Genomic DNA, 13,629 nt, shown 5'->3' on the forward strand with positions numbered 1-13,629 from the left:
CTGACCTGAGCTTGGATGTTTCCAGGCAGGAGGCACCTCCCACATCTCTGGGCACCTCCTGTCAGTGTTTCCCCACTCTCCCGGTTAAAAAATTCTTCCTTAGATCTAATCTGAGCCTGCTTCCCTCGATTTTCAAACCATTCCCTTTGTCCTGTTGCAACAGAGCCTGTGAGGAACTTGACTCTGGAAAGTAACAGTTCATTTCTTTATTTTTTATCCTTTGGGCAGCACCCATTTTTATCATCAGCCAAGCCTCTCTCCAGCCTGACCCCTCTGATCACTGCAGCAAAGAACCTGAGGGAGCAGCGGAGGAGATGAAGCACTTGAGGACAGCTTCTTCTTACAGTAGTTAGGACAATTAGTTAGTCATGGTAGTTAGCACTGGCAGTTAGTTAGGGTAGTTAGCATTGCTAGTTAGTTATGGTAGTTAGAGCAGCCTGTTTGTTATGAAAGTTTTCTGAATAAAAACTCTCTTAAACCTCAACTCCCCTGACGTGTCCCTTCCCTCTCCCGCTGTGACTCAGCTGCCCGGAGCAATGTGAGGGGAGGGCGGGCCCAGCCTGGCCCAGAGCTGAGCCCCAGCAGAGCCCTGGCAGAGCCCAGAGCAGCCTGGGCACCTGCAGAGTCAGCCTGGAAGGAGGCGCTTGGAGCCTTCTCGGCTGCACCCGGCTCTTGGTTACAAACTGTGTGTGCTGGAAAATGCCACTGGCTCTGCAGGAGGGCAGAAGGGGCCCGGGGAAGGCCCAGGTGCTCCATGCAAGGGAAAAACCTGCCCTGGGTTTGTTATAAATAACTAGGTAGTGCTGGCTTTTGCTATTATGTATTGACTTCTGCAAAATATTCTTAATCACAACGAGTTTGATATAGTACAGTTTGTAATCACTTTTCACTGCTTTTGCTATAGTATAATTTGTCAGTTTTTTGTGGCCAATGCCCTGGCCCGTGTGTAGCTCATATCCTCAGAACATCATTTATGGATGATATTTTAGTTAGTGGACAGTGTGAAAAACATACATTATAGTTTTGGCTTTTGCAAAATATTAAAGTAGATGCCATGTGTTGTGCATTAGAATGTTAACTTTTGTAGAAGTAGCTGTAGTTGTGAAATAATAACTAATGCTTTTATTTTTGTAACTAACTGACAATAACAATTCAGAGATATTTGTGAAAGAGCTAATGTTCATTTAAAGTACTTGTGGAAATAGCTAAAAGCCTCTGCATGGTCAGATAACATCTAAGGAAAGGATGTGATGAGGCCCCTGCCACTGACCCTTCCACTGTCAATAACTGTCACCTGCTGAAACCACAGAACAGGGGCCCTTGTGAGGCAGTGACACACAACCCTCAAAACAGCAATCCACGATTCCTGCACGTGCTCTAAAAAGGCAAGTTGGGGGTCAAACCAACCTAAAGAATTCCTGGAACATGTAAATGAGTTCCAGGAAATGTTTGAATATGTATAATCATTATGAATATGTATTTGAACAATACAATGGAGAAACTAGACAAGAAGAGTTGCTGTGGTTAACCAGTGTGCCTCTGGCCATTGCCAACACCCAGCGCTGTTACTGATTTGTCCCTTATTATTCCTTATTAAACTTTCAAAAATTCTAAAGAGTGAGGCTCATTTCTCACAAAACCCAAGGTACTCACCCCCTTGCTCTTCCCCCAAAGCCAGGATTTGTCAACCCTAAACTTTGTCTGGATGGAGGAGAAGGAGGCTGCGAGGAAAAGGAAGATGCACTGGTGTGGAGGCCCATGGGAGTCTCAATCTCCCACCCGTGTAGGACTGGTCCCTAATAAGAAGAATAGATTTCAAGGTTATGGTGACAAGCTTGCTTCTCCTATAGATCTTTGCCGGCACATGCTGATTTTTGGAAAGTTATGTTACCCCATTGGCCCGTTGGCCTAATTACCCTAGTTCAACCCCTGTTACCCATCTTTGGTTAGTCCCTAGAATGTTCTCCCTCTCTGTCCCTTCATTCGCCCAGTTTACTGCATTCCTCTGCCCCTGTTTCCCTATTAGCTGTCCTGACCCTTAACCCCTCCTTTGCTCCATTTTCCCCCATATCCATTGGACCCTGACCCTCAGCTCCACCCTCACTACCCCATATAAAAACCCCCTGTGCCCTCAGCTTGCACCCTGTCTTTGTGCCTGGACCCTGTTCAGCTCTGTCCCCTGCTCCTGTACCAATAAACCCAGTTTGCTGCAGAGCATACCCAGACCCATCCTGCCGACTTTGTCAGCTTTATAAAGCAGCCGTGAGCTCTGGGCTCCTGAGTGCTGGACGCTCCAAGGGCTTCGGCAGCGCCAGGATGCTCCAGACTGGGACAGCCAGGCAGGGCAGGAGGAATCACTGCCCCTTTCCCCTCCCTGCTGCTCCATCTCCCAGCCCAGCATCGTTGCAGGACAGCCTCACTGCCAACGCCATCCTGCCAGGGATGGACTGGGGGGGATCTCCTTCCCCTTCCCTCTGGCATGGAGGCAAATCCCATCTTCTCCTTGTCCACCCTCCTTCTTCTCCTCATTCCGTCCTTCATGCATCCACGTTCCTTTCCCATCTCCTTCCTCACTTGTTCTTTCTTGTTCCTTCCTCTCCTCCTGCCTTTTCCTTTTCCCTTCTCCCTGTCTCTTCCTCTCCTTGTCCTTCCTCCCTCACGCTCTGAGCTGCAGACAGAGACCAGGGAGAACAAATCCCTGCCACAGAACCTCGTGGAAGAGGCCATTTGGAACGGCTCCACGGCGCAGGAATCCAATGGGGAGGAAAAGCCCCAGAGATCCCACACGAGGAGGGGCTGCAAACCCAGCCTGGGGAGCTGTGAGGAGGTAAAAGCCTCCCTGTGCTGGGAAGGGTGTGGGGAATGTGAGAAGAGCTTCAGGCAGAGCTCAGCCTATTCCTGGTGCCTCCAAAAACGGCGGTGCCAGATGCAGAGATCTATGGGGCTGCAGAGATCCCCCTGCAGATCCATGGGGATGCAGAGATCCCCCTGCAGCCCCCGGAGCAGCCACGCTGGAGCACGGGGATGCCTGAGAGGAGGCTGTGCCCCCGTGGCCAGAGGGGCCCCGCTGGAGCAGCCTGTCCTGGCAGGACTGACCCCGGGGCACAGTGACCCACGCTGCAGCACTTGGAGGGGGGCTGTGCCCCATAGGATGGACTCAGCTTGGAGAAGTTCCTGGAGAAGTCTCCGGTGGGAGAGAGCCCAGGGTGCAGCAGGGGAACGACTCCTGTCCCTGAGCAGAGGGAGAAGCCCCGGGGCATGAAGTGAGCACGGCCCCATTCCCTGTCTCCGGCACTGCCGGGGTAGGAGGTGCAGCTGGAAGGAGAGAGGCGTGGGGGAAGGCTGGATTTAAGGGTCTTCACTTACATCTCATTTTCCTCCTCTGAGTTTTTAGTTTTCTGTCAGAAATCTCTCCCCTCCCCCACTCATCCACAGGGGTTTGGGGCAGTTTTCCCTTTTTGGGGGAAATCAAAGCGATGCACTGATGCTCCTAATTAGAGGTAGGAGAAGTGTGGCTCCAGGGCTTTCCGCGGAGACGGAGCCACAGAAGCCGCAGTGCTTCGGGAAAGCCGTGGCGGGAGGTGCGGAGAAGTTTGTTTGTGTTTTCAGCTCAATCCCCTCGGGCCCGGGCCCGTTCCAGGGCTGTTCCTCATCTCCGGCTCTGCCCTCACGCAGCCCGGGGGGCCCTGAGAGCGCGGGGCGAGGCTGTGCCGTGTGCAGAGCCCGCCCCTGGCTGCGATTGGGCGACGGTGCCGTCAGTCGTGGTTCTGGCGCGCTGATTGGTGGGAGCGGCGTGGAGCAGGGCCCCGGTGGCGGCCTGAGGGCGGCCGTGGCTCGGCAGCGGCGCCATTGGCGGAGCGTGTGTGCGGGCCCGGGAGCGGCGGCAGCGGCCGGAGCGCGGTGAGGCGGCGGCGGCGGAGCTGGGAGGCGGCCGCAGCGCAGGTGGGAGCCGCGCTGGGTTGTGCGGGTGCTCGGGGCTCGCTGCGGGCCTCGGGGGCGGCAGGGGGCTCAGGCGGGTTCGTTGTGCTGTGTCCGGCGCGTGTTGCCGCTGGCGTGAGGGCGCTGCGGGAGCGGCTGCCCGCGGTCTCCTTGCGGCCGCTGCCTCGGCAGGAGCCGCTGCCGGAGCAGCGCTGGCTCGGCCCGGTTGCTGTGGCTGGGACAGAGGCGGCTGCCCCGTGCCCGGGGCTGTGCGGGGAAATTGACGTGGCCGGAGGTTTCTGTGCCCCGAGGAGACAGAGGAGTCCTTTACAAGTGACTTTATTGCTGAGCAGAGGGAGAGACCGTGGGGCATTTGCCGTGCGCTCGCTGCCATTGTTGCAGTTCGCAGCCTCTTTTTTATCCTCATTTTCCCGGCCTCATCGCCCTCTCCCTTTGCCCACTGGCTGAGGTACTTGGAAGGTTCAGACCTCCCGATCCGCCAACTGCATGTCCTCGTTAATGTGCACCCCCACTTTTGTACAACAGCCGATATTCATGGCTGTGTTAAATCTTTGTTCTTCTGGAAGTTCAGGAATTTAGTGGGACTTTGAGGACCTTTCCGTGTCAATTTCTAACATTTTCTAAAACTGATGGTTTCTCCCATTACTTCCTTATCTACGAGTCCCTGGCCCTATCTCCGGCAGACTCACTCACTGACTCGGTTTTTTCTTACTGAGTCTTCTTTGGTTTTGGGATTATTCTCAGTGCCCTCATTCCCTGCCCTTCTGCAGCCGTTTCTGGATCAAGAGGCCTGGCTGCCACCTGCATCCCCTCGCTCAGCTGCTGAATGAGCTGCACTCTCAAGGTGTGGAGCATGGTAAAAAGATCGGAGTTGCTGTAGCACATCAGAGGATCCTGCACATCACATCACCATCGTTAACCCATGGTCTGCCAGGGAGCCACAAAAATGTCCCATTCCCATTCTTTGCACTTTTGGCCCAGAACATGAGCTGCTTTCTTGTTTCTTTTGTTATCTTTTTCAGCACTTTTCCTTTGTCATCTATTTGCCAAGACCAGTTTGAGTAATTTTATTTTCTACAAACTCCTCCTTTTTCTGCTAACAGATGATCTGATCCCATCCCATGGTTAAGTGTTGTGTTCCTCATTTCAGTGGATTGGTCAGCAGGAAGGTCAGGAGCTGGAGCTGTCTGGTTGGTTATTCCCAGGGCAGCTTGTAATCTAATGATGCCATTGAAATGAGAAATAGGTTCTGTGGCTCCTGACATGAATTGGTTTGGGTTCCCAGGGGCTGGTCCATGGTGTTGTAGGATTTGTTCTGCTGGCCGTTCATCTTTTCTCCATTTTTGGCTGCTCTGTCCAGCCAGGACTGCATCAATTGATGCTTTTCTCTAATTTAATCATCAAATACTTGGATTCCCAACTGATTTCCCTGAACTTGTGGTAGCAAGAACATTTCAGTGCTCTAATACACCCTATATAACACTGACAGTGACTGCACATGTTGGAGTGGGCAGAGAGATGATTCCCCCCATTTATTTATAGTGAAGTTTTCCCAACATTCTTCATTTGCTGTTTCCCTTTGCAGCTTCACCCGTTTCTGTTGCAGGGTCAGATATCCTCACCCTGGGCTCTGCCTTGAGCTGTGCAAATTCCATCAGGGCAAGCAGGCAGAGCTTGGGCTGAGGGGCAGAGGGAATCAGCCCAATTCCTGCCCCAGGCAAGAGACCCAGGTCCATTGTCCAGGCTTTGCCCAGCAGTGTTCATTTGCATTTCTAAAGCTCCTCTGCAGGCTGCCTGGAATGAAGCTTCTCTTCTAGGGCAGCCATCTGGTGAGTTACATGTGGCCCCCCCAGAATCTGCTTTTTTAAAAAAAAGTATTAACTATTTACGAGTTAAAAGTGTTACAGTTAAAGCTGTTCAATTTTGCAAAATGCAACATAAAGGCGGACATGGAAAAACCCAGAGCAAAAATTGATTCTCACACTTCTGTCCCAAACCTACCTAACAATATAAAAAATTACGAAAAAATTTTCCCATGTTGTAATTTTGTCACTGAAACTGCAGGGAAAACAAAAACTCTCCAAGAATCCTTTAGTGTTAGAGAGTCAAGGCATTGCTTGTTTCTGGCCAGGATGTGCAACAGAAATAATTTCTTTCACAAATAGCCCAGCTGTGCAGAGAAAATCATTCCATGACACGTGAGTTTTACTCTATTTTTCCTAAACTTTATGTAGTCTGAACCAATCTAAATCCAGTGCTTTAATGTTCATTGCTTCCAAGTTGTGTAAGATTTTAGTATTTGGTTTCCTATTGGACCCGGATTTCTTCCCCTCTGCTGTGAATTCGGTCCACACTCCTGGATTTCCTTCTCAGCCTTTTCCAGACCAGGTGTCTCCAGCTGTGCCGGGGGCAGTGTCTGGGGTAGCTGTTGGTTGCTGTTTGCTGCTGGGCGTTGATGTTTTGTTGCAGGTCGTTATCTCTGTGGGTGTCTTTTGGGCTATTCCCAGTCTGTGGAGATGTTAAACTCATCTCCATTGAGTGGTGTAACATCCATTAAATAAAACCTTTAAAATTTCTTTCCCAAAGGCAGACCCTTGAGTAGAGAAACCATTCTGAGCAGAGAAAGAAGATTGAAAAGAACCAAAATGGGTACATTTTGCAGCAATGCAATTCCAGGCAGCCCAGAGTGGAATTGTGCCGTGGTGCTCCCCAGCAGCTGTGGCAGTGCAGGCCCAGCCAGCGCTGAAGCTGCAGCAGTGGCAGCAAGGCTTGGCCGCAGTGGCTGGAGGTGCCAGAGGAGGGTGGCCAGGATTTCCGAGGGTTTGAGCAGAGGATCTGTGGGCAGGCCCAGGGGCTTGGCCCGCTGTGGAGCCCTGGCTGCTGCTGCGTTGCCTTCAGGGCAGGCTCAGGGGCGGCTGCCATGGTCCTGCTGCAGGCGGGAAGTGCAAATCTCCGGGGCTTCAGAGCCCCTGAGGCCAGGCTGAGGGGTCCCCCCGTGTTCAGCTGTGCTGGCGGCTGTTTCTGGCCTCAGGGACACTTGGCATGGGCCCCTTGGCCACCAGTGGTGCTGCTTTGCACTCCTTAGGCAGGAGCCGATGTCCTGGCTGGGTGTTGGCAACAGCAAAGTGCCAGGGCAGGCTCTGTGCCAGCCCAGCTTCCTGTGGGAGAATCTACCTTGATCTCTGATCCAGTGCTTGCTGAAGCAGTCAGAATTGCTTTTGCCGCCCTGTTAGGTGCCATGGTGTCAGCAGAAGATATTGAAGCCTTCCTGCTCAGGGCATTTCAGTGCCAGGCTCTTACAAGCACCCACAGCTCCTTGGGTTGAGCTGAGCATGGGGTGGTGACCTGCGCTTTGTCTGATTCCCCTTCCTTCCCTCCCCTGGAACAGGCTGTTGCTTTTAGACACCACTTGTCCTGGTTGCTTCAGAGTACTTTGGAGAGGCTCCATATCTGATCTTCCCTATTTCCCTGGGGCTGCCCACACTTCTGGGTGCACTTCAGCCTAGGCCTTGGCAGACATTTGACACAGAGGTACAACAGAACTGGCCTCTGTATCACCTTTTATAATATTAATTTGCGTTCCAAATTTAGCGATCAAATCCCTTCCCAGTAAATCATGATAGCAATTAGGAGCAAATAAAACTTCATGCATTTCAAGTCCATCTCCCAGACCTACTAATAGTGGTTGAATAAAACCATACAGCTTTCCCACTTATGCCATGAATAATCAAAGACATTTTTGGCCTTTTTTCCCTCCCTTAGGTCTAAGATTCAGAGTGCATTGAGAGGCCCCTGTGTCCATCAGGAGAGGCCTCCTCTCAATGCCGACCCACCTGAATGTTCTCAAGGGCTCCAGTGTGGAGGGTCCCTGGTGTGATGGGAGCTGTGACAGCCCTGCCAATCCATGTCCATCACGGGGTGGACTTGCTGGTCCTGAGGGTGCTGCTGTCTGTGCTTGCAGTGTCTTTGTGCCCTGCAGCTGGAGCCCTGATTCCTTGCCAGGGGCTGTTTGGGTGGGCTGTCCCCTGGTGAGGAGGGCAATGCCTCTGCCGGGTGCTTGTGTCCGAGCCCGTGCCCTGGGTGCTGGGGCCCCCTTGGGCCCTGGGGTTGATCCCTCAGGGGCTGTAGGAACTCTGCCCTGGCCTTTGCCTTCGGCTTGGCCTTTTTCTGCTCCCTTCTTGCATTCACCTGCTGGGCCTTTGTGCCCAAGTGCTGCAGGGCCTTCTTCTTCCCCTCCTGCAGGCCCCCTCAGTGCCTGTGGGTGCTTCTCTTGCTTTACAAGACAGCTGTCTGCTTGGGAAGGCAGAAAAAGCCTCTCTTGGAATGGAGAATGCCAACCCCCTCCCTCTTAATTTTTAGGCTAGTGAAATAGAGTCTCTCAGGCAAAGCTATGGGAATAGGAATACCAGTTCTTTACTAGTGTGTAAATAAAGCAAACAAACAACCACAGCTCCGGCAGTGACAACAAACAGAGCCCGGAGCCAGTCCCGGCCTTTCGGCTGCGGCGCTTTCCCGTTGGGTGCAGTTCCGGGCAGGGCCGGCAGGGGCGCTGGTGGCTCCCGCGGGGCAGGGCAGCGCATCCCTGCCATGGGAACCTCTCTCAACGGAAATAAAGAAATCCCTTCATCTAACTCTTTCACTTTTTTACCTTCTATGACCTTTCTCCCGTGTTTTGAGAAGGAATTTGGAGAGGGCTGCCTTTTAACTGAGCTCCTAGTGTTTAGATAAGGCGCTTCCTGTAGAGAGAGAGTTTTCCTGAATAGCCGGAGCTGTGGTTACCAAGGGGATGTAACTCGGAGCAGGCCGGGGTCAGGGGAGGATATCCCGCCGAGGCTCGGTGGGAGTGTGGGCAGGGTCTGCTGCCGGAATCGCCAGAGGGGGATCTTCCCGTGGAGACCGAGCCGGAGCGTGGGCAGCCCCCACATGGCTTATGGCGGCTGATCCGGCAGCTCCCGGCAGAGAAAAGGCAGGTGGGAGACCCCGGCAGCAGCAGCGGCGGTGCCCAGCGCAGCTGGCACGGGCAGGGCAGCCGGGGATGGGATGGCTGGGACCCGCCCTCGGTGCGGTCGGCGCGGTGACCTCGGCCCACGCGGCAGGACAGAGCAACCCCCATCTTCCCCAGCATGGCCGGCAGAGCGGCCGCGGGCCGGGCAGTGGGAGCAGGGCACACAAATTCACCGCCAGCGCCGGGGCAGGTGGAGCTGCCCTGGGCAGTGAGCCCGCACCTGGGATGGAAACCGGGGCAGGCGGAGCTGAGGCGGGCAGCGAGCCGGGACCCGGGACAGGCGCCTCGGCCGCGAACGGAGGGGGCAAGAGCTGCAGAGGATCCCACTCTCTTTCTGACTTTTCCTCTTGTTCCCCTCCCTTTCATTTCCCCTTGTTCTCTTCCTGTTTTGTCTCGGGTGTTTCTCATGCTTTAAAGATTTTTATTCTCCTAAAATCTCCTGTCTAACCTATGGCATATTCTCTTTCTTCTAGATTAAATGGATTTTTTTACAAATAAATCCAGAGCTTAACAAATCTAAACTTCTGCTTAGATACTTTGAAATGGTCGACGAGCTAACTCACGACCTCCTAATGTTGTTTTTCTCATCACCTTTTTATTTATCCTTTGGCAAATTAAGCATCTTTCAGTTTCTTGCTTTGCTACTCCAAAAATCCCAGTGCACCCATAGTTCCTTAAAAAATGATCGCACAAAGCTTGAGTACCCCAGTGGGTTTTCTGATGCATGTCTTCTAATATTTTCCTAGTAAGCACATTTTATTAAGTAATTGTCTTCCATCAAGAAGTTTCCATTTCCCTGATTTATCTTGTTCACTTCCTGTCTTGTTTCATTCTTTTTTCTCGGCTTCCCTAAACTTAGGAATTTCCAGTTTTTCCTCGTTTGGAGTTAATATTAACATAACTCACTCAGCTCCACTTTCTGCTGTATCCTTGGCTTCGTCATCTGCCAAATTATTTCCTCTTATTTCTGGGGTCTTTCCCTTTTGGGGTTCCTTAATATGTACTATAGCTATCGCTTTTAGGTAATTTTAATGCCTCTAAAACCTCTGAAATAAGTTCCTCATGTACTAAACCTTTTCCTCTTGAATTAAGTAATCTTTTTCCTTTCCAAATTTTTAAAGGTATGTACTACGCTAAAGGCATACCTTCAATCAGTAGATATGGTTCCTTTATTTTGTGTTAAATATTCTAGTGCTCTTTTTAAAGTTTATAATTCACAAGTTTGAGCTTACTAGTTTAAGGTTAATTTCCCTTTTTCCATAGTTTGCATGTTTTTCCCATCAACTACTACATACCCTGTACTTTCTCCTTTTGCAAGGAGTTGTATCTCTGTTACCTAACATAACTCCCAAAGGGCTATTTTTTTTTCTTTTTTTTCCCCTGTAATCCAACTTACTGGTTTTCTGTCTCATTTTTCAAAATCTTATCTATTCATCATCTGCCTCTGTTTTTCACTTTCACTAACAACCTAAATACCACTTTTCTTTCAACTACACACTTAAAAATAAAAAACCTTTTTCTCACACTACTTTCAGTGCAATACACCTCCCTCCAAGGAGATATAGTGAAGCTTAAAATACACAATCTACATTACATATACTTTGATTTGTCTACATTCACTCGCTTCTATTTCTCATTCACTTCCACACATTCTTTCACACGCTCAGGACACAAAGTGGATCCCTGTTGACAGAGAATCGCGGGTCCCTGTGGCCCCCTCCCCTTGGCGTTGGCCTCTGGGTCTCAGTATCTCCCGGCCTCCTGGGAGGGCCCTGACTCTGCTGCCTCCGGTGCCCGTTCACCTGTGAGGCTGATTTGTGTCACTCACACTCTTCAGCTACGGCCCCCTCACAGGCCCGGGGGGACAATGGCCCGTTTGCAGTCACACACATGCTCTGCCACAGCCCCCACCCACCCAAGGGACAATGGCTTATTTGTGGGTCACACACACCTCTTTCCACAGCCCCCCCTTCCCACCTGCCCGGGAAGCTGAGGCTGATTTTGTGTGTGACTCACTCTCACACACATAACAACAATAAGGTACCTTTTACATTCAAATCACCTATTACAATTTTAGGTATTTCTGGCCAGTCCTGGTGCTATTAGATTTTCCTCAACCCAGCTGTGTTGGCCAACCCCAGGTGCTCTTGGGTGTAGGAGCGTCGGGGGGTAGGACGGTCAGGACGGACGGAGACGAGAGATCTCTGCAGCCAGGCCCTGGAACTTGCGGTTTATTGCAAAGGGCCCGGGTGCAGGGCCCTGCTTGGAGCTGCCAGGCACAGCTGGAGCAGGCCCGAGAGAAGAGAGGGGTAGAGAGGATGAGAGGGTAAGAGAGTAAGAGGGTAAGAGCATAAGAGATTAAGGTTCCTGTTAAAATACAATAAATCTTCTTCTTTGTTGAATATTCTATTTCTCACTAACCAATCTAGTACAAGATACAAATCCTAGAGCATTTACATACAGCCTATAAGAATCACTACATCACCATACTGTGTTACATTTTAAATGCTAAAAACTCCTCTTTGGACCCCTTCTGCCAAGCTGGCAGGATCTGCTCTGACCCTTGGATCTGTCTGCAAGCAGAGGGAATTGTTTCATCAAAAGGGGATTACCTTCAGTTGGGCCACACCATTGTTTTCCAGTTGTTCACTAACTGAGGTATCTCAAAGCTTGCTTTGATTTCAATCTTGCTTATAGTTTCTATATTGTCAAAATCTTTTGCCAGACAATCATATTTATAAGGCTTTCCTGTTTCATTTTCCCCAACACTTGGGCATTTTTTTATTTCTCAATCCACCTGTGTTGTCCAATCCCAAATGCTCTTGAGCATATTCTCAATCCGGCAGAATTTTGCTTAACCCTGAATGCTCTTGGAATATTAATCCCTCAGCCCAGCAGGTTTCAATTCTGGATGCTCTTGGGCACTCTTATCCCTCAACCCAGCAGGTTTTTAGGAGCCCCTCTTGTCCCATTTCCTAGTGGATTGGGCTAGGAAACTCCTCTGCTCCCTTCCTCCGAGGGGTCCAGCCCCTCTCTGAGACCCAGTCCCAGTTACCCCGGGGGATTCTCTCACTCCTTTTAACATTCACTTTGTCTCTTTACTGGCCACTTACCGCGGAAAGTCAGAAACGCAGCATGGGAGACTCCAGCACTCACTTGGCAGGTCTGGCACAACCAGCCCGCCTCTCATTCACTCACATTCATCCCCCCTGAGAAATACTTACCAATCCCTTTTCCTTCCCGAGTTCTTCGTGTACATTACTACTCTTAGGGGGCCAATTGCCGTGGTTGTAGGGAGCCTTTTTCCCTTGTCTTTGTTTTATTGTCTCCTTTTGTCCACCATAACCTGCGTCTGTCGGTCACCCCAGGGCAAACAGAGCGAGGCTGCCGAAGAGGGCAGGGGGCACCTTCCCCACTCTGACTCTCCTGAAGCACCGGCAGTGAGGTGTTGGTAACCATCCTCTGCTACCAAATTGTGAAAAACGCCAATCACTTGTTTTTAAAATTTTAAAAGTTTAATAGTAATAAAATAATTATCAGAATAGTAATTCTATTAGACTAATAAAAATTTGGACAATTTGAATTAGGACAATATGAGACAACAAATACAAAGTGTTATGGAGTCCGGGTACCTTTTTCTGGGCAGCACAAGCCCTAAAAAGGACACCTGTTAACAAAGGATTAACCCTTAAAAACAATAGCCTGTTGCATATTCCTACACTTCATACATGATGCATAAATTCCATTCAAACATGGGATTCTGGTCAGTGCCACCTTCTTCCTCTGAATCCCAACAGCGCCTTCGAGGCGGGAAGAAGTTCATTTCTTCTGATAAGAGGGCAATAAATTCTTTTTCTCTGAATGATTTAGGTGTCCTGGGGCTGCTATCTCGCTGCAAGTCCTTTCTTTAAAGAAAGTCTCTTACCAAGCATAGTTTCTATTTTAATATTTTGTAATAACCTAAAACTGTATTTAACCCACTTCTTAAGAGAATTAATACAGCATTAGTTTCTAACACAAGATGTATAATATTCATTTTCATATTGGCGAAAACCCAATCACAAAATATGCACTTTTCACAATTATAATCCCACTTACTTCCAGTCTCTCCCAGCACGGTCCCAGCTGCCGTCAGCATGGTTCCAGTTGCTTCCTCAATCAACTCAGTCAGTCCCAGTATGATGCCATTTGCTCCCAGTGGCTCCCAGTCAGGCCCAGTATGGGGGATGCTGTGCAGGGTGTGCTCACTGTGACACTCAGTCACTCCCAGTATTAGTCCAGTCACTCCCGGTATGATCCAGATATGAGCCCAGTGTGCTCCCAGTCTCTGCCAGAATAAACCAGTTTTGCTCTACATGGTTCCAGTTGCTCTCTTTCACCCTCACTTCCCTTCCAGTCACTCCCAGTATATCCCAGTGTACCCCAGTTCCCTCCAGCATCTTTCCAGTTCCTTCCAGTATGATCCCATTTGCTCACAAGCACTCCCAGTCAGCCTCAGTGTAGTGGCACTCACTGCCAGTATGATCCCAGTCACCTCCAGCCATGATCCCAGTTCATCCCCGTGTAAGCCCAGCAGTTTCCAATCACCCCCAGTATGCACCCAGTTCCTTTCAGTTGGTCCTAGTATGTTCCCAGTTGCTCACAGTGACTCCCAGTCACTCCCAGTATATCCCATTTGCCCCTAA

At 50.5% G+C, this 13,629-nt stretch overlaps 1 pseudogene across 1 annotated transcript in view; it reads left to right on the forward strand.

Moving 5' to 3' along the window:
• Positions 1-3,822: 3,822 nt before the first annotated feature.
• The window catches only part of LOC143695956 (uncharacterized), a 758,734-nt pseudogene continuing 748,927 nt past the window's right edge, over positions 3,823-13,629 (forward strand). The window contains exon 1 of the transcript XR_013185421.1: positions 3,823-3,942. The product of XR_013185421.1 is annotated as an uncharacterized LOC143695956 (transcript). The remainder of the gene's footprint in view (positions 3,943-13,629) is intronic.

The sequence above is a fragment of the Agelaius phoeniceus genome, chromosome 27 (assembly GCF_051311805.1).
Source record: "Agelaius phoeniceus isolate bAgePho1 chromosome 27, bAgePho1.hap1, whole genome shotgun sequence".
Lineage (NCBI taxonomy): Eukaryota > Metazoa > Chordata > Aves > Passeriformes > Icteridae > Agelaius > Agelaius phoeniceus.